A 23,862-nucleotide genomic window follows, 5' to 3' on the forward strand; every position below is an offset into this window, starting at 1 on the left:
CCAGGATCTATAATGAACTCCTCAAACTCAACCCACACGAAACAGACAAACACATCAAAAAATGGGCAGAAGATATGAACAGACACTTCTCCAATCAAGAAATACAAATGGCTATCAGACACATGAAAAAATGCTCATCATCATTAGCCCTCAGGGAGATTCAAATTAAAACCACATTGAGATATCACCTTACACCAGTTAGAATGGCCAAAATTAACAAAACAGGAAACAACATGTGTTGGAGAGGATGTGGAGAATGGGGAACCCTCTTACACTGTTGGTGGGAATGCAAGTTGGTGCAGCCTCTTTGGAGAACAGTGTGGAGATTCCTCAAGAAATTAAAAATAGAGCTTCCCTACGACCCTGCAATTGCACTCCTGGGTATTTACCCCAAAGATACAGATGTCGTGAAAAGAAGGGCCATCTGTACCCCAATGTTTATAGCAGCAATGGCCACAGTCGCCAAACTATGGAAAGAACCAAGATGCCCTTCAACGGATGAATGGATAAGGAAGATGTGGTCCATATACACTATGGAGTATTATGCCTCCATCAGAAAGGACGAATATCCAACTTTTGTAGCAACATGGACGGTACTGGAAGAGATTATGCTGAGTGAAATCAGTCAAGCAGAGAGAGTCAATTATCATATGGTTTCACTCATTTGTGGAGCATAACCAATAGCATGGAGGACAAGGTGCGTTAGAGAGTAGTAGGGAATTTGGGTAAATTGGAAGGGGAGGTGAACCATGAGAGACTATGGACTCTGAAAAACAGTCTGAGGGGTTTGAAGTGGCGGGGGGGTGGGAGGTTGGGGTACCAGGTGGTGGGTATTATAGAGGGCACAGCTTGCATGGAGCACTGGGTGTGGTGAAAAAATAATGAATACTGTTTTTCTGAAAATAAATAAATTGGAAAAAAAATAATTAAATAAATCTTTGGGGGGGGAAGAAAGTGTTCTTTAAAGACAGAATTAAACATGCGCGTAATGAAACTTTGTATCACAGATACCAAAACACTAAGAATTCAAAATTTTTATCAACTTTGTGGCACTAAGAATTGTAATAATAAAATGTGATATGGAAAAAAAAAAAGAAGTGAGGAGTATATATTCTTAACAATGCCAATATTTCTGAAATTTTTATCATTGAGATTATTTTTTTTTTAATTTCTCTGAACACATTAGCCTAGCTAATGAAGGCCTCCATGATGAGGACATAGCTGATTTTAGCATGTGTGCAGATAATTACCTTTCTACTAAAGCTCAACCATATTCTTCTTAGGTATCTCCTGCCTGTGGAATACTGTGAGAGCCATTAGTTAATTTTCTTTTCTTTTCCTTTCCTTTCTTTTTTCTTTTCTCTTTTCTTTTCTTTTCTTTTCTTTCCTTTCTTTCCTTTCCTTAGAGAGAGAGAGAGAGAGAGAGAGCGAGAAAGGGGTGGAGAAGAGGGGAGGGAGGGGCAGAGGGAAAAGAAGAGAGAGAATCTTAAGCAGGTTCCATGCCCAGCACCAGCCTGACCTGGGGCTCGATCTCACAACCCTGAGATCATGACCTGAGCTTAAATCAAGAGTCAGACATTTACCCAAATAAGCCACCCAAGTGTCCCTCATCAGTTAATTTTCTTATGGTGTTCTCTGTGCTTGAAATAGCAGTTCTTCTCTTGTCCATTTTATAAACAACAATTTACACAACCTTTACTCTAAAGCCTTTGGTAGTCCATATTCCTTCCTTTGTATCTCTACTCTGTGTTAAAGATTTTGCTTGTTTATATTTTTGGTTCTCTCTTTCAAGCTATGAGCTTCTACAGTGTGGGAACTGTATCTTTTCCATTTATGCCCAATATTTAGTATGATGATTGCTATCTATTAGATGTTTGATAAAAAGAAGGAAAAAAAGGAAGGAAGGAAGAAGGAAAAGAAGAAACTTGCCAAAGGTTAACCTTAGTAAAGGTTAATTTGATTCCTATTTTGATCAAATTATAGCCTCTCACTCTTTTCAAATAAATTTACTTTCCTCTGTCAAGTTTAATTCCTATTCTCAAACTTACTCTCCATCCAAAACAAACAAAGGTGACCTCAAACACTCTGTTGTTTGCTCCTTTTACTTTCTGAATTTCTTTCTCACCCCTCTGTCACCACAGTCTTGCTAGAGAGGTCCCAGGTCCTTCAAACAACCATAGGTTTCTTGGGGTCCGTTGTGCCTTGTTTGGGGATTGAACTCTCTATGGATTAAACTTTTCTCTCTTCTTTATCTTTTCTTTTTTCTTACCATCAATCAAAACCTGCTTTTTTTAACAAATATTTGAAGGGGTCATCTCTCAGCAGCTTGCTTTGGAGAGAAGTACTCTGACATTAAACTGACTCACACAGCATGCTACCTCTTTGCCTGGAACAAAGAAAAAGATCTTAATTGTGAATCTCAGTGCCCTTAATCACATAGTAGGTGATAGTTTCCAAATTGTAACTATTATCTGTGTGAGGTCTATTCTATAACACTGTTTAGCTATACAGTAATCTTGCAACAATTATAGCAACTATTTATTGAATATGCACATATAATAATATGTGTATGAATAATAATTTAGTATGTTTATATATCAATAATAGCAATTATCCATTCTATGTTACCCATTAGGCTGGCTCCTTCATGTCAATGAACTCAGGTAAAGTTCACATCAACCCTGAAAGACAAGTACTCTCTATCCCCACTTCATGCATATAGAAACCAAAGACTGCACAGATTAAATTGTTTGTTCTCACCCACATAGCTGATAAGTGGGAGAATTTGTATTTCAGTCAGGGCTTTCCTGACTCCAAAGTCCCATACAATATTACAACCTGATCTTAAGGAATTCTTGGCCAACCCAGCAGACAAAGGCAGTAAACTTACTGCCAAGCCTCAGCATTGCAATATGTGGTAGTGTTTCATGAAGATGTTGGAAACTCTTTCTTATCCCCAAGCAATAATCAGCATATGTTTGACTTCTCTCAAAGTGTCTCTTATTCTTCTGGAGCAGAAAAGTTCTGTGTACAAGCTAGACATTTCTACCCTTCATTCCCTATGGCTGTGACATTTGTATTGGTTGGCTGTGGCTCATTTTAGATAATTTTGTGCTGAGGTGTTCACCCTTTTGACTTACTTAAGGTCACCAATAGAATAAATTTTCATCAATCTACAGTGATGTAGCTCTTAATTAGAAGTAAGATAGAAAATTGCAAATCTCCTTCTAGAGATCATTAAAGGTTGTATTCTCATGGGTATAAAGTATTTACAAGTTTTAATGAGCACATTAAGAGTAGTTTTAACTGTACTTGACTTGCAAAATTTTAACAGATGATTGGTGTTTATAGTATTTGACACAAGCTTGTTAGTTTCCATAGAATTTCCTCAAGATGTTTTTATTGTTTCTATTTTTTTTTCTGATTTTTGTTTTGTTTGTAGATAGGAATGCTTAATTCTAAAGTTCATAGGTATCCCCCCTCCCAGGGTTATGTTTCACACCTTTAAAGGATTGGTTTTATGTTTATTTTTATTTTCCCTATACTCTGCAAGCAAGGTTGCTCTTTTGTCACTCCTGGGTATATGTACCTTTCTTCAAAATTCTGTGGATTTTCAACTCATTGAAAGGAAGTTGTGCACTTCTTTTCACCTATGGGTCACAATCATCCTTCTCGAAGTCTTGAAGTCTCTCCTCTGCTTTCGTCAGTGCATTAGGCAAGGCCAAGACAAAAGGAAAATGTGGAGTCTGTGATTAAAAAGCAGGGAAAAAAAAAGCCATTAAAGGTATTAAAATGTAAACCTTGTCCTTTCCTCTGTTATCTGTCAATACATTGTGGTGTTTTTTATTTACCATTTAATTTTGTTCTAATTAAAGAAAAATTTAAATTATCAGCAAGAACTCTGTTGTTCTTTATAGTGTGCTATGCAGGTTTTAAATGCAAATAGAAGTGTCTAGTTCATACATGGAATTGCCAAAATTCGTATTTCTTAACTCACGCATACATATGAAATTCATTCTTGCCAGAACAGTGGAAACGCTGCCCAAAACTAACTTAACTGCTTGTTGCTGCTGTGTTTTTTCCCCATTTTTTGCTACATAGGTATTCTACTAGCATTCTCTTCCTTCTGTTTGCTGATGCATAAGGAAAAACTGAAAGGAAAAGGAACCCTGGCTGTCCAAACTCTTCCTTTCCTTCTGTGTCATCATGTTCAGAATAAGTGGTTGGCTAATAGAAGGACGTAATATTCGTGTAGAAGGATATGATAAGATGCATTGGTCATCGCTGTTACTTCGAACACTGTTGTCCTTTCTGTGTTTGAAACAAATTTAGGTTCAAATGGCTTGTGTGGTCTTTAAAAGCTGTCAGTGTCTCTGCTTATCCAGACACAGAGGTAAACACACTTAATATGCACTCTTGAGCCTTGCTAAACTGCCGCATATCACGAGTTCACTAAGCTCAGGATGCTTGGTACTCACAGGGCAGTATGTCTGCATATATAAATGAGGAAAAACCATGCATATTCCATGTCTTCCTTTTGCCTGCAGGCATGCTCCATTGCAATACTTCACTTCTAAACTACAAGAGCAAGGTGACTTTATTACAAATTTCAAGATGGTGACAGCAGAGCGTTTAACCAAGTGCAGGCCCTTCTGAGTGCAGGTGCTCTGCGAAGACAGCCTTTCAGGTCTCCCGCCCAGGAAGCCAGCGCCCACTCGAGCCACTTGGTCTCAGGCAAATTTTTACTGGCTGCTGCTGCGTCTGTGGCTGTTCTGACCTTAACTGCGTCTCATTTAGTTTGCTCTTATGATCTCTTTTGCGAGGTCACCGGTATTCCAAAGGAAACCCTTGTGAAACTAGAAAAAGGTATCTTGTTTTCTAGGCAAACCCCATGATGAAGCATAGAACTAATTCATTCCCACCGAACATGGTGATTGTTGTGGATTCTCTTGAAGGCTATTACTTGAACACTCATGTTCACCAATCTTACTTTGCTTTCACTAATATTTTTGGACTATTAAAGCCAAACATCAACATAGGGAGAGAGCATTATTGTTGTGGTCCAGCTTCCAACATCCTGCATCTGCTTTCCCAGAGGCTTTCCTCTTTTCTGCTGTCCTGCCCCTGATAAGACATCTACTTTCATTGTTCCCAGTCATTGTGACCTGTAACAATAAAGGTACCTTCTAACGTTATTATAATCAGTTGATTCAACTGGACTTAGAAACCTTTAGAATTCAGCCACCACAATGTCTACCTCCTCAACTGCCCACCATTATTGTCAGAAAACCGTCACTGAAGTCTTCTTGCTATTAACACTAATGGTATGTCTGAGTTCCTCTTGGTCTAGAGTTTTCCTAGCTATGTCTAGTGTTGTGAACATTTTCCCTCTGTCCAAGTTGTCCAAGTCATAGTAGCTGCTGCTGCAAAGACATTGCTGATAACATCTTCATGGGACTTTAGAATGTGACCTGCCTCTGGTATATGCAGTCCTTCCCTCAGTCAAAGGGAAATTCAGAGACTAAATCACTTAGAAAGGGAAAGAAAAATTTACTAGCAAGAGTGCAAGAGGGTCAAATATTAAGATATTGGCTCACCAAATAAAGACCACAGCAAACTTTTTATTTTTATTTTTTAATAAAGATATCATGTATTTATTTGAGAGAGAGAGAGAGAGAGAGAGAGACAGCACAAGAGAGGAAAAGCACAAGTGGGGCAGGGAGGGAGGAAGGGCAGAGGGAGAGGGAGAAGCAGGCTCCCCCCTGAGTGGAGACCACCGTGCAGGACTATATCCCAGGGCTCTGGGATCAAGACCTGACCCCAAGCCATATGCTTAACTGCTTAACCAACTGAGCCACTCAGGTACCCTGAGCACAGCAAGCATTTAAAAGGAAAAACAAAACAAAGTGTCCACAGTTACCAAGTGTACGTTGTTGTGTTCACAGAGGAACAACTTCACATGTCACATGATTATTATAGTCAGAAAGATCATGTCATACCTTCAGGTAGCACCATAACAAAAATTAGGGACAAATTGTCTTTACTAAGAAGTTCAGGTTAAAACAGATGCTCAAGATTTCATTTATTTTGAAGACCAGAATCCAAGAAAAAGACCCTGATGTCAAGTGCACAGTAATATTCAAAGCAGAGTAAACTGTCCTCTTTTGCTTCCATAGCTTTCAGAATTAGTATTCTTTGGACAATTCAGTATAGATAAGTTGTGTAAAAATTAAAAACAGAAATATCATAGGATCCAATGATTTCATTACTGGGTAATTACCCAAGGAAAACAAAGACACTAATTCAAAAAGGTATACATACCACTATGTTTGTTGTAGCATTATTTACAATAGCCAAAGTATGGAAGCAAGCAAGTGTCCATTGATAGATGAGTGGATATAGAAGATGTGGTTTTGGTCTTAATTTAAATCATGGCTATAGTAGTCAGAATTGAAAATGCAAACCAGTGCATTCAATTAAGCTGGGAAGTAACTGATTCATTGAATAGACAAGTCTTTCCATACAGTAGAGTAGAAGGACTACATGTTGGGATAGATTATGTAGATAATTCATTGTTTCAGTCCTTTCTAAAGATAAAATGAGAGACAAATTAGACATGGAGGTCATATTTGGAGCCTTCTATGCCTAGACCACATTTTGCATAGACAAATGTCTTTTAACAGTAGGAGGCTGACTGGGAAGCATAGGCATTGTTAAGAAAGCCTATCAGCATCTATCTGAATTTTTGCATTTAATTCACATGTGTCTTGTTATTTATACTAATTCATGGTGTTCTTTGTTCTCAGAACAAAGTAAATTAATCCATACTCCACATGGTCTCTACTTACCTTTCCAGCCTGTCTCATGTTATCATTCTTCATGTTCTGGGGTCCAGCTGTTCTGAACTGCATATAGTATTGGTCCCTCTTTGTCTCTAGGCCTCACTCCCTCCCAGCCCCCCACCTTTTCCTTAGCTTCTTTTACTTAATTTGACTAGCAAAAGTTTCTCACATAAACATCTAGGTTGATACCATTCCTTGTGGGTACCATCCCTGGCCTCCATATTCCTATTTACTATGCTTAAGTATCATTATATCTGATATATATTTACATGTTTTCTTATTGTGTAAACTATGAGCTCCTTGAAAGAAGGAGCTATGTCTGAGTCACCTTTTTTATTTGCATCTTCTAAATTAATTCTCCTTATAAAATAGAGCTTATAAATATGTGTGAATGAGCACTCCAAGGAAAACATTTTCTCTGAATGGAACTATAATGCAGAGACTGATTCAGAGAATCTCTGTCATAGCTCTTTCTCCTTCCACAAACAGATCATGTGATACACAAGTCATTTCTCTGTATATTTTTGGGAGCTCTAAAATGAGAATCATATCAGTCATGCAAAACTTAGAAAATTCCTGTGGAAGTTGGTTGTATTAAAAATACAAAAGAAATAAATTTTGAAAAACACTAAGGAGAATAATATTAACTTCAACCTGGGACCTCTGACCCATTATATCACAAGGAACAAGAACAGATCCTGACAAACATAAGTGTTCAATATGTGTTAGTTCATGTTCCTCAAATATCACCTCATAGCTAAACTCAGTGTATTTAGAGAGAGAGGTGTCGAACTTGAAATTATTATAGTTTGTCTAAAAAGCTCAGTTACAAAGAGCTCATTTTATATGAAGGCTTTCGAGGATAAAATTTAAGAGGTATTTCCCTCATACAAAGTGCCAAAACAAAGAAGCATTAAGTTCAAAGATCTTTGAATAATTCTCTAGCATTCCTGGGGTGCCTGGGTGGCTCAGTTGTTAAGCATCTGCCTTCTGCTTGGATCAGGATTCTGGCGTCCTGGGATCAGGATCTAGCCCCTTACCAGGCTCTCTGCTCAGTGGGAAGCCTGCTTCTCCCTCTCCAGCTCTCCCTGCTTGTGTTCCCTTCTCTCACTATCTCTCTCTGTAATAAATAAATAAAATCTTTAAAAAATAATTATCTAGCATTCCTATATTCAAACATAGTATTTGAGGAGGGAAAGTAGGTTGTGGGTTGTTTTTTTCCTCCCATTGCTTGGTATGTTTGTTTTGGAAACGCAAAAGAATTTTATGGCTCTGGGTTTACTCTGTAGCTGGCAGAGCTAGAGGAACATTATCATGCTTGATGAAACACTACTTCTGCTCAAACAAATGTATATCAAAATGAAACTAAGTGGAGAGATTACTGCTTTTTAGATTAGTGTCTATTATCAATAAGCAGAGAGTTTCAAGTACTTTACTTAATGTGATTTCTTTGCCATTAAGGATAATTTATTGTTCTATTGTATGAATAGTTGTCAAATCTTTATACAATGAGCCAGATAATTCTGTACAATATTTAGTACCTCTGTAAAAAATGAGATTTGAAATGTATCGAACAAGGGACTACCTTTTAACATTTCTCCTCAGATAAAATGCTTGAACATTTGATACAGATATAATCAGATAATATCTACATGTGGCAGAGTGCCCAGTAACTAGTTACATGTGGCTGCCATCTTGTTGATTAATCACGCATGAGCTACATGAATTAATGAATCTGATATGACCAAGTTGGTCATGTCACCATTACTACAATGTCAAAATAGGTCCAAAAAAAAAAAAAATCAAAGTGTTTAATTCTGGTTCTGGCTACATGCAAGCTTTTCTGTCAGTGAGTGAGGCCAATGGGATGTGTAGGCATGTCTGTGGGGGTGGTAGAGTCAGAATGGGAAAACTACAGAGGTACAACAGAACCTCAACTAAGCAGACCGTGGCAGCATCTCCTGGCTATGCCTTGGTAAGTAAGGATGGCCCAGGCAAGTGAAGGTGGGGGCCAGAGAGATCAGGAAAGAGTGGTAGATTGTTATTTATCCCAGAAGGCTGACTAGGGATTAAGGCATAGATGATACAGAGATGCTAACAGGATTTATGATGCAGCTGAATTTCCCCATCAAACTTCTGCATCAGCAGAAGGGTTAGCAAGAGAAAGGCAAACCATGGTTTTATTTAAAAAAAAAATCTACATGGCCTGACCCATGATATGGATCCATTAATAAAAAACACAAGTTTGAGAGCCAATCAGCAGTCTTAGGAATAGGGCTAGAACTTCATACATCTTAAGGCAGAAAGTCAAAATATAAAATTCAAAAATTGGCTTGATGTTTCAAGAGCTGAACTATGAACAATGTCTTCTTAAATAGTCCTTGACCAGTAGAAGAATTTTCCCAGGGGCCTGGGTTTAGATGAATATATCTAGATGTAAGATTTACAAGGAACCAGGCGGGACATGCATAATGCTGAAGATATACTGTCAGAAGTTTGCTAATAAGGGTTTACCATTTATAACATTTGCTGATTTCTGTAGTGTAAATGTCCATTGTGGCTTATTCCAAGTCACCATCATGTCATCAACTTGCCCACAAAAATTCCTGGAAATGTTCACAATTGTTTCTTGTGAGACAGTAAAAACTGGTTCCAGCATGCCACTTTTGCCATGGATGAGTTTATGTCAGACTCGGTTTATCAAACAATTTATTAAACTTAAAAAATAAAATTATCAATTATTTTAAATCAATATTTACTTAATTATTTTTATTTATTTGTTTATTTTCATTTTTTTACCACTCAGAAAATATTTACTGGGTAACTTCAAAGCTTGTGCTGGCCATTACTCACGTCCGGTGCAGCATCTGTTCTAGAAGGTTGATGAACTATATTGTATACAAGGCATAAACAATCCCTGAGTTATTTTAAATTATCGATAGCTAATAATTCAACCAGAAGTTTCTTGTACTTAACCTATTTTGGTAGATTAAATATAGCACAAATCCTTTGAAAGTAGAATCATTCTACTCATTCCTTTGAAAATAGAATCTAATTCCACTATCAGAATTGGCATTAGTACTTGCTTGACTTACCTTAGGGCCTGGTATGTCATAAATACTCAACAATCACTAGTGAATATTCCAGGTTTTCTTTACTTGGAGCCCTAATAAATGCAACTGGTCTCCAAATAATATGCAACTGTTTGTAAATATCCTTTATGTAATTGTAGATGTGGATTTTTTTGCAGAAAGAAGCAGTCATTTTCATATTGCAATAAATATTTTCCTTTTTGTATTATTATCTCTCCTCCATAGCATAAAAGCTGTAAGTAGTTTTCTCTTTCCTAAAATCTCAAAGAATTGTATTTGTGATTTTATTGTAACATCAGTGTTTTAGAGTTGTGTGGTCATGGTTTTTTGTTTGTTTGTTTGTTTTTGTTTTTGTTTTCTCCAGGATTCTCTTACTTCCTAGAGAGCAGTTCCCATGTCTTACTGTTTCTGGGACCTTAATCCTCAGTGTTTATTCCCAGTTTATTTTTTATTATTGTCAGTGAGCCTGATACACTGTGTGCTCAATTTCTTTGTCAAATTTATTTAAAATCACAAATTTTACTACACTCCAGATACTAACTAAAAAAAGATAAAGTATATAATGAGAAAATAAGGTTCTGTCTGATAGACATGAGCTTTTTCAGAATTTTCATTGATTCAAATTATGTTACTATTGGTGATGGTGTTCACATATTGTTTGAAATATTTCTAACAGTGACATACCCAGGACACTATTAAAATAAATTACTTAAGGAAATTGCATAAGATAAACTTATTGAGAACAAATTGAAAATTATAACAAAGTGACACATGGGCTTATTTGGGCTAGGGATTCAGTGCATTAGTTAAAATGAGGACCCTATCTTCACACTGATATGATCAAATTGACTTTAACAAAAGAATACAGGTCACCGACAAGAGGAGACCTCTAGTCTTCAGAGTCTTTCTATGGCTCCACACACCATCTCTGCTGTATCATTGAACTTTCACAGATTGATATAACCTCTTGCCTAGAAAAGCACCTTCATGTTATAGACTGGGCTATTATTTAAGGTCTTACTTTTTATATTGGTCATTTTCATATAGCTCTTCCCACCTAAGCCAAAGAGAAGAGTTAATATCTATATATCATATGTGACATTTTCCCTGAAGAGGTGATAATGGAAGAGGGAGGTATAAAAGAACCCTTCATATTACAATTCTGTGCTTATTTTGTGAAAGGTTAGAGCCACATTTAGATCCCGAAGCCCTGGATTTCAATTTTAATTTAAGCATCTTTCCCAGTGACCTTTCCCTTTTACCGCAAAAAAAGACCGTGTTCAGTTTGACACTTTTGTTCTTTAAAATCTACCCGCTTCCTTGACTTTTAAGTAAGAACTGAGAGAGCCTATCAGAGTCTGTCATAAGGCAGGCATTTCTTTTTCCCCCTCCAGGGCTTTTGAGTTGTCTTTATTGGAACGGGCATTATTCAGCCTAAAGCAAGGAAGTCCTGAGAGCAGTCTTTAAGGAAGTTAGATTGTTAATAGAGAGAAAACAGGAAAACGCCACCTTCTCAGTGATGTGGTATCTATAACCTTTCACTCTCTACCCCCTTTAAAGCCTGTAAAGTATCGTCAGCTTGTTAAGCAGAGGAGCTGATAAAAATTGATGTTAATTTGAATTGACATGTATTCATTTCTCTAAGGATGGAGGAGAGTGACAGATTATTCAGTAATAGTTACAGCATGTATCAAAAATTTATTTTTCCAAGATACTGAGAAATTCCAGTAATTTAATGATATAAAATCACTAGAGTTCTAAGGCAGACTGGATGGAAAGGGAACCCTTCAATGCAATATCTAGTTAAATATCTACTGGAATATCTAGTTAAAACCTGATCTATTTCAGCAATTCAGCAACGTGACAGGATACAAAGTCAATGTGCAGAAATCAGTGGTTTTCTTATACACTAACAATAAAAATACAGAAAGGGAAATTAGAGAATCGATTCCATTTACTATAGCACCAAGAACCATAAGATACCTGGGAATAAACCTAACCAAAGAGGTAAAGGATCTGTACTTGAGGAACTACAGAACACTCATAAAAGAAATTGAAGAAGACACAAATAGATGGAAGACCATTCCATGCTTTTGGATAGGAAGAATAAACATTGTTAAAATGTCTATACTGCCTAGAGCAATCTATACTTTTAATGCCATTCCGATCAAAATTCCACCGGCATTCTTCAAAGAACTGGAGCAAATAATCCTAAAATTTGTATGGAATCAAAAGAGACCCCGAATCGCTAAGGAAATGTTGAAAAACAAAAATAAAGCTGGCGGCATCACCTTACCTGATTTCAAGCTTTATTACAAAGCTGTGATCACCAAGACAGCATGGTACTGGCATAAAAACAGACACATAGACCAGTGGAACAGAGTAGAGAGCCCTGATATGGACCCTCAACTCTATGGTCAATTAATCTTCGACAAAACAGGAAATAATATACAGTGGAAAAAAGACAGTCTCTTCAATAAATGGTGCTGGGAAAACTGGACAGCTATATGTAGAAGAATGAAACTCGACCATTCTCTTACACCGTACACAAAGATAAACTCAAAATGGATAAAAGACTTCAATGTGAGACAGGAATCCATCAGAATCCTAGAGGAGAACATAGGCAGCAATCTCTTTGATATCAGCCACAGCAACTTCTTTCAAGATATGTCTCCAAAGGCAAAGGAAACAAAAGCAAAAATAAACTTCTGGGACTTCATCAAAATCAAAAGCTATGCACAGCAAAGGAAACAGTCAAAAAAACAGAGAGGCAACCCACGGAATGGGAGAAGATATTTGCAAATGACAGTACAGACAAAAGGTTGATATCCAGGATCTATAATGAACTCCTCAAACTCAACACACACGAAACAGGCAAACACATCAAAAAATGGGCAGAAGATATGAACAGACAATTCTCCAATCAAGACATACAAATGGCTATCAGACACATGAAAAAATGTTCATCATCATTAGCCCTCAGGGAGATTCAAATTAAAACCACATTGAGATATCACCTTACACCAGTTAGAATGGCCAAAATCAACAAAACAGGAAAAAACATGTGTTGGAAAGGATGTGGAGAAAGGGGAACCCTCTTACACTGTTGGTGGGAATGCAAGTTGGTGCAGCCTCTTTGGAGAACAGTGTGGAGATTCCTCAAGAAATTAAAAATAGAGCTTCCCTATGACCCTGCAATTGCACTCCTGGGTATTTACCCCAAAGATACAGATGTAGTGAAAAGAAGGGCCATCTGTACCCCAATGTTTATAGCAGCAATGGCCACAGTCGCCAAACTATGGAAAGAGCCAAGATGCCCTTCAGCAGATGAATGGATAAGGAAGATGTGGTCCATATACAGTATGGTCCATATTATGCCTCCATCAGAAAGGATGAATACCCAACTTTTGTAGCAACATGGACGGTACTGGAAGAGATTATGCTTAGTGAAATAAGTCAAGCAGAGAGAGTCAATTATCATATGGTTTCACTTATTTGTGGAGCATAACAAATAGCATGGAGGACAAGGGGTGTTAGAGAGGAGTAGGGAATTTGGGTAAATTGGAAGGGGAGGTGAACCATGAGAGACTATGGACTCTGAAAAACAATCTGAGGGGTTTGAAGTGGTGGGGGGGTGGGAGGTTGGGGTACCAGGTGGTGGGTATTATAGAGGGCACGGCTTGCATGGAGCACTGGGTGTGGTGAAAAAATAATGAATAATGTTTTTCTGAAAATAAATAAATTGAAAAAAAAAACCTGATCTATTAACCATAGTTAAATATGTCATAGTTTGGGTTATAGAATGTATTTTGCAAATGCCCTCTGCACAGAATACCAGAAAACTAAAACTAAAAAAAAAAAAAAAAAAAAAAGAAAAATTAAATTTTTAACAACAATATTACCACGTCTGTTGAGGACAGAAATAAGCCAAGGCATACTAATCAGAAGAGATACATAATAAATCCTATAGACATGACAACCGTGCAACTGTCTTAAGGGAAACAATACAACACTTATTCTAGTTGAAAATTGAAAAAGAAACGATCAACCAGAAATCTGTTTATCTAAATCAATCATGTTCCCAGTTGACTTCGTTTTGTTTTGTTTAAGAAAAGGTTGTTTGGGGGAGCCTGAGTGGCTCAGCTGGTTGGGCATTGGACTCTTCATTTCATCTCAGCTTGTGATCAGGTTTGGGCTCCCTTCTTGCTCCCCCCCACTCTCCAATAAATAAATAAAATCTTTAAAAAAAGAAAGAGAAGGTAGTTTGGCCAAAACACTCTTATCAATGGAAAATATATTCTCTTATAGTTACAGAAACAAAAAAGAAAAAGAAAAAAAAAACCCACCACCAACAAACTCCCCTCCCCCCAAAACCTACTAAGCATTTTCCCTGTAGTAGTGATTGTCAAGTACTCGGTAAATATTTTTCCTCTGTCTTCCTCTCCTTTCACTCTCTTGTTTTAACAAATATTCAGTTAACACCTGATTTGCTCAAGGCATTATGTTAAACACTTGGAATTTCAAATATTTTACCTGGCCTTATGGAGCTACTACCAATTTGAGATAGGATGGGGAGACCTCTTTCCAAATAAAATGTACTTGCTTGATTGAAATAATTAGTTATCTTCAATCTTGTTATAAAGATTTGAAATGAAACAGTAGGAAAATAAGGAATTCTGCATTTGGATTTGGGGAAGTCTCTTAAAGGTTTCTTCCCTCCTATGTTCTGAGAGATATATGAGAATGGTTCATCTCACCAGACTTCTTTTCCATCAGGACTTAGCTGATGCTTTAGCCCAACCCATCTCCTTATCCCCCTATGCACACAAGCCTCACAATCATCTGAAATGTCTTTCTTCACTTCAGCAATTTAACTGCAGCCCCTCTTTAAAGTTTCACTTCAAGTATTATTAAGACTTCCTTAAAGCCTACAACAAATGCTGCCTCCATCTTTATGGCTTTCTCTTAGATACAGCCAATAATATCTCACACTGGTTTTGTAGTTGTTTCTCTCCCTAACCAGATGTGAAACAGAATAGAAACAAAGCTACCATCTCTTGGTGTAGCTCTGTAGAGTCTCTTAGTTCTTCTTACAAGAAATTTAGCAGGGGTGCCTGGATGGCTCAGTGGGTTAAGCCGCTGCCTTCGGCTCAGGTCATGATCTCAGGGTCCTGGGATTGAGTCCCACATCGGGCTCTCTGCTCAGCAGGGTGCCTGCTTCCTCCTCTCTCTCTCTGCCTGCCTCTCTGCCTACTTATGATCTCTCTCTGTCAAATAAATAAATAAAATCTTTAAAAAAAAAAGAAATTTAGCAGTTAATAACTACATACAATTAGTTTGATTCTTTTCCCTGAGAGTTTGACAGCTGCCTAATAATCTCTATTCTTTTCTTCCCTCTCCCCAGTCCTTAACCCCACATGGGTATATTCTCTTATAGGCTGTAAATAATAAGATTTCTAACCAATTAATGAGTTCTATATATATCTTATTTTTCATGAGAAATTATACATATTGGTGGTCATTTACCAATGGAGGGTACGGTGTTGTTCTTTTGTAATTTAAATTCTTTAGCAACATTTTTGGTGGAATTTATTCTTAGAGGTAATGGGACTTGTTCTGGATCCAATAAGACTCTTTGAATATAAGATGCTATAGAATGGTTTCAAAGAAAGGTGATTCATAATAGAAAATACTGATTGTATAAAGTCACCAGAAATCATAGGGGCATACTTGTTTGCCAGAGGAAACTGAAATTTCCTCTTTCTGTTGTATTTTCCATTTGTTATTTTGACTTCGAATCATTCTTTTTCTGAAGTGTAAGGAAGAAAAATTATGAAGGATTTTTGAACGAGTAAAAAAGTTGACTTCAGATCTCTTCCTCTTCTAATTTAGCAAGTCTTGTAATGATCTCATTTTAAAGTAGATGCACATTTATTCTGCTAAGAAAAAACACAGCATACTTTGATACTATGTCCTACCTGCAGCTACTAGCTTCCTTAAGGAGAAAGTAAGAAAAAGTTTCCAGACTCGAAATATGTGGATTTAATGATGGTTGATTATAGTGCCTTTATCCCCCCACCCTTCCTTCTGCCTACAGTGAGCATAAAGAAGTTTCCTTAGAAGTCTACGAGGAAAATGACACTTCCCCTGCGTTGTCCTTGAGCTAACAGCTGCAGACTTCAGATTTTCAGTATAACTCATGCAGCAGCACATGTGAGGAAACAGTTCTTGCCCTCACTTAAAAGTTCAAAGGCTATGGCAGAAAAATGTGCCCATATTGAATGACTTCTGAAGATGTTGAACCTGTGCTAAGCTAATGAGGTGAAATGTTGGCAAATATTAGGAGGCTAGGTGAACGACTCAATAAAGGTCAACCATAGAAGTTCCAAAAGAGAGGTGATCTAGATGAAACCAAAGAACAAAACAGTTCATCAGCAGGAAACACACACAGTGGTCACAAATCAAAGCAAACATAGGAGTTGCTGAATGAGATGTCAGCTGAATTTTTTCCCCTTAGGATGTTAAAAAGATATAGATACATAAAAGGAAATAAACTATTTTTAAAAATCTTACAACAATTATCTACATGAGTTCAATTTGTATTCGATTCAGGACAGTTCTGCTCTAGGTGAAGCCATCAAGATCATGCAGCATCTGTGACTTGGGATCCAGATCTTAGGGCTGCCTTATAAGTGAGGCCCCTTGTCATCATTTTTTTTTCTCCCACCATTTAGACAATATAATCCCTCAAGTGTAGAATGAACTTCACATATCAAATTTCACTATATCATCTTACAACATATGTTTAGTTTAATAAGGGGTTGTTTATTTTTCACAGCCCTCCGGGGCACACTGGTTATTTTACCAAGTTTCTGTGAATTACAATAAAACAAACCATTTTTCTTAAAACAAACATATTTTTAATCATCTTCCCACATTAGAGAAATTAAGCCTCGAAGAGCATTAAGGGAGTCCCAAAATTGTTCTTCAAATAACCTCTCGAATGCTCTCTAAAAGTACATAGCTTACCACATTCTTGTTAATAATATCTTCCATCCTCCTTGTCCTTGTAAGGATTAGTAGAAGTGATGTATGTGAAAGTTCCAGTATAATGCCATGCATAAAACCATGTTCAATAAATATGGATCCCTCTGGCTTTCTCTCTTTGTCTTAAATGACAATGTACAGACCAGACCAAATCTTGTTCATAGCAATATTCAGAAATGATGCACAAAATGTAACAAATCCCCTTGAAATACACAGCTGAATTCTTAAGAAAGTAAGGGAAAAAAAGAGGGAAAATCATAAAAAGGGAATCAAACCACAGTAATAAGTGTGTATTTTCTGTTGGGAAAAAGTATATATGATTTTAGGTTTAATGGTCACCCAGGAATAGTAGACGAGGCCTTTGGTTTAGAAGATCTAGGGAGCAAAACTCCACAAACAACTGCATAAAATATCTGTCCTTTCAAAGGACGACGTCTTCAGAATAAATGTGGACTGAAAATAAAATTAATCTTTATCAGGGCGCCTGGGTGGCTCTGTCAGTTAAGCGTCTGCCTTAGTTCAACTCAGGTCATGAGACCAGGGTCCTGGGATCAAGCCCTGCGTCTGGCTCTCTGCTCAGCAGGACTCTGCTTCTCCCTCTCTCTTTAATAAATAAAATCTTTTTAAAAAATTAATCTTTATCTTAACACAAGAAGACTACCAAGAAGCTAGACTCCTTTGTCCTGACTCTCAGATTCATAATCTCTCAAGAAAACTAAAAATTAACAGAATATTACTGAAACATTCAGTAGAAAGTAAAACAACATAATAGGCACAGAGAAAGAAAGAAATGGAGGAGCTAAAGATAGATTTGAGGAAATTATCCAGAATCCAGCACAGAGAGATAGAACAATAAAACATGTAAGTAGAGCTTAAGAGATACAGAAAATAGAATATCTCTCTCTGACATTTGCAATAGGAGTTGCCAAAGGAACAAACAAAATTAATGGAGAATGAGTAAAAATATTTAAGGTGAAAATGAATAAATATTTTCTAGAATAGAATAGGGAAAACCATAGATTTGAAAATCACAGTGAGTACCAAATAAGTTAAATATAATAAATCTACCTTCAAGCAAATATGAAGTGAATCACAGGAGAAAAAGTATAGAAGCAAAGAGAAAGAAAAGAAATTATTTGCCAAGGAATGAAAATTAGGCTACAATAAACTCCTTTAAAAAGGGAAAAGTGGGGATCCTGGGTGGCTCAGTGGGTTAAGGCCTCTGCCTTCGGCTCAGGTCACGATCCCAGGGTCCTCGGATTGAGTCCCACATCGGGCTCTCTGCTCAGCAGGGAGCCTGCTTCCCCCCTCTCTTTCTCTGCCTACCTTTCCACCTACTTGTGATCTTGTGATCTCTGTCAAATAAATTTAAAAAAAAATCTAAAAAGGCAAAAGATAGGAAAATGGTATATTCAATGTTCTGAGAAAAAATAATAACCCAGAATTCTACATCCTAATAAATAAGCATTTGGGATCAGTAGTAGAACGAATGATTTCAAACACACAGTAACAGAGCACCCTCTTCAAAAGATTTAGAAAAAAAAAAAAAAAACTTTGTAAAAGAAATAACTTCCATGAGGGTAAAAAGCAAAGCAAAACAAAACAAAACAAAGAAGTAAAGACATACTGGGATGAATTGTGGACAAGTGTTATTAAATATTATAGATGCATTAAAAATTTTAACAGTAAAATGACAAATAATTGTGTTTAAAAATAATATAAGTGAGTTGGGGGAACTCGGAGAGGGAGACAAACCATGAGAGATTTTGGACTCTTGAGAAACAAACTGCGGATTTTGGAAGGGGGGCGGGGAATGTGAGGTTCGTGAGCCTGGTGGTGGGTATTAAGGAGGGCATGTACTGCATGAAGCACTGGGTGTGGGGCATAAACAATGAATCTTGGAACACTGAAATAAAATTAAATTAAATTTTAAAAATGATATAAGTAAAATACTACATAATAAAGATGTTAGAACTAATATGAGCAATGAAAAATTCCACATACCTGTAGTTAGAGCAGAGATTAAACAATTAACATGAATATTATAATCATCTTAATTGGCGATACTTTGGGTGAAAAAAGTAACTGATTAAAGAAAACAGTGAAAGCCTTACTAGTTCTATAACAACGAATTAAATCAATTGGTAGTGATGTCTGTACATTAGGCCCAAATACCACACAAAAACCAAATTGAGACTTAAATTCTACAAAATAATACAAGGATAAGATTATTCAACTTTTTTTTAAAGATTTTATGTAGTTATTCATTTGACAGATCACACAGGCATGTGCACATGGCAGGAAGGGTAGAGAGAGAGGGGCAGTGGGTCCTGTTAAATACAGAGCCTAACCTGGGGCTCCATCGCAGGACCTGAGAGTATGGCCTGCACGGAAACCATAAATCAACGCTTAACCAACTATGCCACCCACGTGCCCCTTTTCAGTGTTATTTAACCTACTTCAGAAATTACAAATTGAAGATATACTTACCTATTCATTTCACAATTAAAGTATAATCTGATACTACATCAAATAGGCTTTGAGAAAGGGAAATTACAAGGACATCTTTTAAACATAAATGAAAAAACCCAATAAAATTCAAAACTGTTCAAAGCAAATTCAATGATATACATAAACTTTCACCATAATTGGGTTATGTTTCTGAAAGAACAAAAGTGTTTTAACATAAAACATTCAGTTAGGGTGCCTGGGTGGCTCAGTGGGTTAAAGCCTCTGCCTTCTGCTCAGGTCATGATCCCAGGGTCCTGGGATCAGAGCCCCACATAAGCATAGGGCTTTCTGCTCAGCAGGGAGCCTGCTTCTCCCTCTCTCTCTGCCTACTTGTGATCTCTGTCTGTCAAATAAATAAATAAAACCTTAAAAAAACACAACATTTACTTATGTGATTTTCCTTATTAACATATTAAATGTCAAAATTAGCACCTTAATAGATACAAATATTAATATAATTCAACATTGATTAATAAAAAATTTTACCAATTTAGTAATTGAAGGGAACTTCCTTGACTTATACCCTACAGTAAACATTTTACTTAATGGTGAAATATTAGAATTTCATTTAATATCCTTTTTAAATTCTGTTCAGAATTCTATTTTACCAAACAACTCTTAGAAGGCTGAAAAAGGAAGAAACATATTTTCTTATTATTTAGAGCCATAAGATTATCTTCCTAGAATATACAAGAAAAATGGTTGTTGGATTCAGAAAAGGCTACTCCAAAATACGGCATCTTATCGTATTAAAACAAAACAAAACAAAACAAAAAACTCCTTAAGCTGAAGGAGTTTGAGAAAACAGCAGCAGAAAGCTCACTCTGCCTCTGTGTACACAGTAAACCCTCAGCTGAAAAGTGGACTCCAGATACTCAGAAGAAAGGCCAACTCTTAGCTCTGAAGACAAAGGGACCCCAAGCAGAATTCCAACAAAGAGGCTTTGCTAAGTTTCCCTGAGTTTAGCACACTTACTTCATACTCTTTGACCTATCATATTTCTAGAAGACTGTCCATTCTTCATCAAACTTAGCATAAAAATAGTCAGGCTTAACTATTTCTTCAGCTTTTCATTTCCTTATGAAGGCTCCCATGCCACAAAAAACTTATATTAAATAAGTTTGTTTGTTTTCCTCCTGTTCATCTTTTTTTGTTTAATTTTCAGACCCAGCCAGAAACCTTAAGAGGGTCAAGAAAACCTAATTCCTTTCCTACAATCAGAATTAATCAAATATTCCAGAAAATTTGTTAGATGAAGGAATAATATGAAAATCAATTAGTTGCCTATGTACCCATAACAAATATTTAGAAAAGAAACTTCTTTAAACCATAAAAACATGATTAAAAATGGAAACAAAAGAATAATGTTCCTAGAATTCAATGTTTAAAACTTTTACAAAACAATTCAGAAATTGCTGAGGTATTAAAAAGACCTAAAATACTCAGATAAGTATAGACTGAGAGGAAGAGACACCATCATAAATAAAAAATTTTTCTAAAACAGATAAATCTATTTAATATATTTCATACATTTTAATCAACATTCCAAAAAGTTTTATTATAGATCTATACAAGCAGGACCCAGTAATTCATATGGAAGTTTAACTGGGAGGAATAACTAGGGCATGCTAATGACTAATAAGGGACCCTTGTGCAAAGAGATATTTGTTACTATAACCAGTAAATAAGATAGTGTGGTACTGACAAAGAATAAACAAATAGGGTAACAGGTAGTGACCAATAAATAAAAAGTTTCAGAGTATGAAACTGACCTTTTCATTTATGGACACTTGATACAAGACGGGACTGGCCTAGAAAATCAGTGGATAAAACTTTGAACCATTCTATGAATGATTCTGGTACCACTGATTTTCCACATAAAAATTTAAAAAATGGTAGTATCAGATTTATATCTCATTTCACATAGTTAAAGATCTATCAGATAGAGTAAAGATTTATAACTTAAAATAAAAAGTTTTGGAAGAAAGTATATGAGGACACGTTTATGACAGAAGAGTAAGAATTTCTTTAAAAGATGCTGAAAGGCTAAACCACAAGCAAAATGATTGATAAAGGTGCCTGCATGAAATATTTTTAAGAAAATAGGGATGCCTGGGTGAAAGTAAGGGATGTTCAGTAAGTTAAGCCTCTGCCTTTGGCTCAGGTCATAATCCCAGGGTCCTGGGATCCAGTCCCTTGTCAGGCTTTCTGCTCAGTGGAAAGCCTGCTTCCCCCTCCCCCTCTGTCTGCTTCTCTGCCTACTTGTGATCTCTCTCTCTCTCTCTCTGTCTGTCAAATAAATAAATAAATAAAATATTTTTAAAAAAGAAATATTTTTAAGAAAAGAAAGGCAAACTTTACAAACAAGCTACAGATTCAGTAATAGTTTCATTTGCGCAACATATTTATCTGAGGAAATATTAGTTGTTAGCCTAGAAATCAACATAAAGGAGAGGGAGAAAAAGAAAAATGGGTAAAGGATATTAATAGGCATTCTTCGGAAGAGGTTCAGCCTCATTAGTATTCAAATAAATTCAATTGTAAACCAAAATGAGATAGAATTTGCCACATTTTAGGTTGAAAATGTTATAACACAAAACATCAAAAGGTTATGAAGATATGAAGATATTGGCAGCTCTCATACACCACTCAAGGGAGTGTAAATTGATAAAACTACCTGATAGAAAACACTTTTGCAGTATCGAATAAAGTAAAAGAAGTATATTTTCTATATTCCAGCAATTCCTCTTCATGTATCCTAGAAAATTCTTTCACGTAAATATTCACATGTAGTACAAGAATTATAAGACATAGAAAGTCTTTCATGTTAGCTGAATTAAATATATGTTAATTTTTTCTTAAAAATTAGAAGTCTCTACTGAGGTTTCTTATAAGACTATTTTCATTTTGAATTATAACAACTGACTCTCTTTAGAGGAAAATAAGTAGGGGACAAAAAAAGCTAACTAGCAATATGAGAAACTCCAATATTTGGCTGAATATTCCCTTAGCAAAGTGAAAATGTATCTAATTAAAAGGAAGACTCAAATGGGCTATCTGACATAATTCAACCAATTATATATACATATACATGTATATATGTATATTATATATAGTGTATATATATTATATATATATAAAAGAACTTACTGAAATACTAATATTTCAGTAAGTTCTTTGTTCTTATATAGAGATAGCTTATTCAACTCAAGAAATATTTATGGGATTGGGAACTTCAAGGTCAAGGTAGTGGATTGAATGTACATAAATGTTTTTACTGAAATCCCAAATTTCACTTAAAAACTATAAAGAGATCATTTTAAAAAGGCATTAATCCGGGGCGCCTGGGTGGCTCAGTGGGTTAAAGCCTCTGCCTTCGGCTCAGGTCATGATCCCAGGGTCCTGGGGATCGAGCCCCCCACCCCCCACCCTGAGGTGCTCGGCAGGGAGCCTGCTTCCCTTCCTCTCTCTCTGCCTGCCTCTCTGCCTACTTGTGATCTGTCTGTCAAATAAATAAATAAAATCTTTTAAGAAAAAAAAAGGCATTAATCCATAGCAAGAAGGAGTAAAGGAAGGGAAGCAGTAACAAGAAAATTTTCAAAACTGAGAAAAACGGTAGAGAAGTAATAACTAATCTAGCAGATTAAAGGAAGATTATTCCTGGGGCGCCTGGGTGGCTCAGTGGGTTAAGCCGCTGTCTTCGGCTCAGGTCATGATCTCAGAGTCCTGGGATCGAGCCCCACATCCGGCTCTCTGCTCAGCAGGGAGCCTGCTTCCCTCTCTCTCTCTCTGCCTGCCTCTCTGCCTATTTGTGATTTCTCTCTGTCAAATAAATAAATAAAATCTTTAAAAAAAAAAAAAAAAAGGAAGATTATTCCTAAACCAGCAAAGGCAAAAGCTGAGATTCAACCTAATTTTCATTGTAAAATCGTCAAAAAGTTCAGGAATCAAGTGGAGGATTGAAGTAAGGAAGATAAAATAAAAGATGTTTGGGAAACAGATTCCTGGACGCATTTACTTTATGGATGTCCCCTGGCAAATGACTCAGAAGAAGATAAAAGAGAAAAGATTTGATATGAGGGCAAAGGGCTCCGTTGTATGTCTGGGTACAATACTAAAAAGTTTGCTCTATACTATGTATTCTGACTGTTGAAAGTTGAGGTCTCCAGTTCTTTTTCTTGACTTAGACTCCCAGAATACTGCAGAGTTTTATACTACATTAAAAAAAAAAAATGGAGAAATATGACCAACCCAAAGAGTTCTAAATTTTTTAATACTGTGATATCCCAAAAATGTCCTATGTGATGGCTATGAGCTACAACTAAATATTCTGAGATCCTTCCACATGTTCATAGCTTGGAATTGACTGT

This window comes from Neovison vison, chromosome 3, assembly GCF_020171115.1.
Source record: "Neovison vison isolate M4711 chromosome 3, ASM_NN_V1, whole genome shotgun sequence".
Taxonomy (NCBI): Eukaryota; Metazoa; Chordata; class Mammalia; order Carnivora; family Mustelidae; genus Neogale; species Neogale vison.